The sequence below is a fragment of the Chrysochloris asiatica genome, unplaced genomic scaffold (genome assembly GCF_000296735.1).
Source record: "Chrysochloris asiatica unplaced genomic scaffold, ChrAsi1.0 scaffold00151, whole genome shotgun sequence".
Lineage (NCBI taxonomy): Eukaryota > Metazoa > Chordata > Mammalia > Afrosoricida > Chrysochloridae > Chrysochloris > Chrysochloris asiatica.
In genome coordinates, this window is record NW_006408669.1 from 2,470,578 (window position 1) to 2,475,692 (window position 5,115).

The 5,115-nt window shown below is 39.2% G+C and overlaps 1 pseudogene; it reads right to left on the reverse strand.

Moving 5' to 3' along the window:
• Positions 1 to 4,471, reverse strand: part of LOC102832554 — a 65,603-nt pseudogene extending 61,132 nt beyond the window's left edge.
• Positions 4,472 to 5,115: the final 644 nt, after the last annotated feature.

The window sequence follows — 5,115 nt, forward strand, 5'->3', positions numbered from 1 at the left end:
TATATTTTAGAGATGAGTCCCTTATCCGATATGTCTTTGCAGAAGATTTTTTCCCAGTCTGTGGGTTCCCTTTTCACTCTCTTGGTGAAGTCTTTTGATGCACATAAGTTTTTAATTTTTAGTATGTCCCACTCATCTATTTTGTCTATTTTTGTTTGTGTACTTTTTGAAATGTATGCTCTGATTAGCGCCCTCACGTTTGTCCCTATTTTTTCCTTGATAATCTTCATAATTTTGGGATTCACATTTACATCTTTAATCCATGTTGAGTTCATTTTTGTATAGGGCGAGAGGTAAAGGTCTTGTTTCAGTTTTTTTACAAATCGCTTTCCAGTTCTGCCAGCATCATTTGTTAAAGAGACTGTCTCTTCCCCATGCAATGCGCCTAGGCACCTTGTCGAAAATCATTTGGCTGTAAGTAGTTTGTAATTTTCTTTGTTTAAGTCCTTTGTTTCTCTGGTTATATTTATTCCTCAGTATTTCATCCTTTGTGTGGCTATTGTAAATGGTATTACTTTCCTAATGTCCTTTTCATCACTATTGCTGTTGCTATAGAGAAATCCAATTGATTTTTATATGTTAATCTTATACCCTCCCACTTTGCTGAATCTTTCGATGAGGTCTAATAGTTTTTTTTTACTTAGTCTTTGGAGTTTTCTATGTATAGGATAATATCGTCTGCAAATAAGGAGAGTTTTACTTCCTCTTTGCCAATTTGGATGCCTTTAATTTCTTATCGTGCCGTATAGCTCTGGCTAAAACTTCCAGCACAATATTGAATAAGAGCGGTGATAAAGGGCATCCTTCTCTGGTTCCTGTTCGCAGGAGGAAGGCTTTGAATTTCTCTTCATTGAGCGTGATGTAGGCTCTTGGTTTTGTATATATGCTCTTGATTATGTTGAGGAATTTCCCTTCCATTCTTATTTTGTTGGGTGTTTTTATCAGGAATGGATGTTAGATTTTGTCAAATGCCTTTTCTGCATCAATCGATATGCTCATGTATTCGACTCTATTGTTTTGGCCTTCTTATTATTGATTTCTAGTTTTATAGCATTGTGGTCTGAGAAGATGCTCTGTAGAATTTTGATGGTTGTGAATTTATGGAGGCTTGCTTTGTGACCTAACACATGGTCAATTCTGGAAAATGTTCCATGCACACTGTAGAAGAATGTGTATTGTGCCGTTGCTGGATAGAATGCTCACTATACATCTATGAGGTCAAGTTGGTTGATTGTGTTGTTAAGTTCCTCTGTAGCATTGTCAAGTTTTTTCTGGTTGTTTTATCCCTTTTCGAGAGTGGTGTGTTGAAATCTCCCACTATGATTGTGGATTTATCTATTTCTTTCTTCAGTTCCATTAAGGTTTGCTCTTTCATTGGTAGTGTATGTGTTTATTATGGTTATGTCGTCTTGCTCAATTGACCCTTTCATTATGAGGTAGTGTCCTTCTTTATCTCTTATGCTGGTTTTTATCTTAATGTCTACTTTGTCGGAAATTAGTATTGCCACTCCTGCTTCTTTATTGCTGCTTGGTAAATTTTTTTCCATCCTTTTACTTTTAGTCTGTTTTTGTCTTTGTGTGTAAGGTGTGTTTCTTGCAAGTAGCATATTATTGAATCTTGTTTTCTTATCCATTCTGCCACTCTTTGTCTCTTCACTGGTGCATTCAATCTTTTCACATTCAATGTAATTATCGATAAGCATGAATTAATTGCTGTCATTGTGTTACTTTTTTGGCAGTGTTGTTCATTCTTTGGTTCTGCTTTCCCTCTTGTGTTGGATTTCTGTTCTTTGAATTGTTTCTTGTCGGTTTTTTCCTAGTTTCTCAGTTCGATTGTTCTGCTTGGGAATTAATTTTTATGATATTTTCCGGAGTGTTAACTTTCTTTGGGGTTACCTTGTAGTCTACTAACTTTTCTTAGTAGTAAATCCTATCTGCATTTAGGATACTCATTGTAACCTGTAATTTACCTGGCATCCTCACCACCTGGTCTTCTGTTGTTGCATTTGTCCCTTCTTTGACATTGATGTGTTTATGTCCTTTAGTTGATCTTTCCGCTCCCTTGAGTTTGTTGTTGGAGTCTCGTTCTGTTCTGGACTCTGGTATCTGTTGCCTGTGTTCCAGATGGTGTTGCCATACATGTCATTCTCTGTTTGTTGTCTGTTCTTGTTGGTTCTCCGTCCACAGAACTCCCTTTGGGATGTTTTGAAGTGCTGGGTTGGTTTTGATCAAATCTCTCAGATTCTATTTATCCTGGAATGTTTTGATCGCACCATCATATTTGTTTGATAGTTTTGCTAGGTAGACGATTCTTGGTTGACAGTTTTCTTCTTGCAGGGCTTTGTGTATCTCTCCCCATTGCCTTCTTGCCTGTATGGTTTGTTCTGAATAGTCAGAGCTTAATCTAATTTGCTTGCCTTTATAAGTTATATTTCTCTTCTCCCTGGCCGCTTTTAGTATCCTTTCCTTGTCTTTGATTTTGGAGAGCTTGATTATTATATGTCTTGGAGACTTTGTTTTGGGGTCTATCCTTCCTGGGGTACGTTGGACTTCTTGAATGTTTATCTTCTCGTCTTTCAAGATGTTAGGGAAATTTTCTTCCAGAAGCTCTTCAGCTATCTCCTCTGTGGATTTCTTTGATTCTTCTTGTTCCGGAATGCCAATAATTCTTAAGTTCTTCCTCTTCATGTTATCCAGCAGGAATCTTAGATTCTCTTCAGGTTGTTTTATCCGTTTAGCTGCTTGCTCTTCTATCTTGGCAGTATATTGAGAGATTTGTCTTCTAGTTCGCTAGTTGTGGCTTCCATCTTTTCTAGCCTGCTCCTTTCCCCTTTCAGCCTATTGTCCATTTGTGATATCTTATTATTGATCACTGGGACATCTTTTTGCAGGCTTTGAATTGTTTTCAATGCTGTGTCAATCCTATTTGATTGTTCCTGCAGTACTTTCCTTACTTCTTCCTTATTTTCCTCGACCCCTTTTTGGAGTATTTGAATTTGTTTCCATATCATTCTTCTGAATTCCCTCTCAGGCATATCCAGAACCCACTCCTCCTCCTCTATAAAGCCTTTGTCTGTCTCCAGCTCATTTGCATCAGCTGCTCTCTTCTGCTTTTGGGCATGTTTTGATAATGTTAATTGTTTCTTATTGGTCATAGGTATTATTATTTTGTTATAATAATTATTAATATGATCAGGAGATAGGCTTCCCTTATTGTCTGTAATGCATAGCAGGTGTTGTTAGGTCTTGTCTAAGTCATGGAATATTATGGTTTATGCTTATAGCTTGGCTATATGGCCACGATTGCTGCTGCTTCTTAGGTGAGGTGGGGAGGAAAAACTCCCACCTCCAGGAAAGATGTTTGATCAAAAGGACCAAAAGCCGAAGTAATATAAATGTATAGGCAGAAATCGCCACTTTGGTTCCCTTTTCCGTGCTACATCATCAGTGTGTGTGCAGATAGAAGCCTCCAGCAGGTGTGGAGGTGACCCCTCTTTTAGGCCTCTTCTCTAGCCACTGCCATATAGGTGGGTGGATATATATTGCAGAGTTAATGGGAGAAAGTTCACGTCATCATGGTCAACTCTACTTTGAGGAGGCATTTTTTTTTTTCTCAGTCGCATTCTGAGTGTCTTCCCACCTTCCGGTCCTGTATCTGACAGTGTTTCTCTGCTATTCATAGAGTTTACAGTGACTAGCGATTTGGAAGTAGTTCATCACTCTTTCTTCCTAGTCTGTCTTTGTCTGGAGGCTCATCTGAAACCTGTCCACCATGTGTGACCCTGTTGGTTATTTAAAATACCGGTGGCAGAGCCCTCAGAATCACAGCAACTGAATCCACCACAGCACGACAGACAGACGAGTGGTGGCCGTTTGGCTTTATGTCGATATTGTCACTTTAAATTTCCATGTCAATATTGATACAATCCTGATATAGTCAAGATGTTCTGTCCTGATACTATCAATCGTGATACAATCAAGGTATTCTCTCCCAAGATGGTGGCTCCGAGAACAGCTGAGTGTCGTGATCCAGAAAACAATGGATTTCTCGATTCTCCTGCAAATTCTCCAGCTGTAAACCTGCCAATCCTCCAAACATACCTTTATATTTGTTTCAGAGTTCCAACACCATTTCGTGAGCCCTCTTGGCCCGGTTTTCCATGTTGTTGGTGACGGAGCTCCTAACTACACGTCTACCCGATCCGCTATCTTGAAGGTACAAGGCCTGGTAGTATAGTGGTAAAGAATCTGGCTGCAAACCCCGTGATCAGCAGCTCAAATCCACCAGGTCCTCCGCACGAGAGAAATGAGGCTTTCTGCTCCTTACAGTTAAAACGGCCTTGGAGTCTTGTGCATTAACCCAAAGCACCACACCAGGACTCCAAATCTTGCTGCTTGAAGAGCTCGCTGCTGCTCGAAGATCTTGCTGCTGCTTGAAGATCTCGCTGCTGCTCAAAGTAGAGTCTACCATGATGACATGAATAGAGTTAAGCTCGGGGGATAAAAGTGCACAGAACCTTCATTTGCTGATGGGTCACAACTTAAAATGAAGAGAAACAGCTATAAACATCCACTGAAAATCGGAACATGGAATGTACGTAAGATGAATCTGGGAAAATTGGAAGTTGTCAAAAATGAAATGGAACGCATAAACATCGATATCTTAGGCATTAGCTGAAATGGACTGGTACCGGCCATTTTGAATCTGACAACCACATGCAGGGAATGACAAATTGAAAAGGAATAATATGGCATTCATCGTAAAAAAGAACATATCCAGATCAGTCATGAGGTACCATGCTATAAGTGATAGGATAATATCCTTGCGCCTACAAGGAAGCCCAGTTAATACCATGATTATTCAAATTTATGCACCAACCACTAAAGCCAGTGAAGGTGAAATAGAAGAATTCTACCAACTTCTTCAATCTGAAATCAATCAAACATGCAGTCAAGATGCATTGCTCATTACTGGTAATTGGAATGCAAAGGTTGGGAGCAAAGAGGAAGGACTAGTAGTTGGAAATTTTGGACTTGGTGATAGAAATGATGCTGGAGAACAAATGATAGATTTCTGCAAAACAAATGATTTGTTTATTTCAAACACCTTCTTTA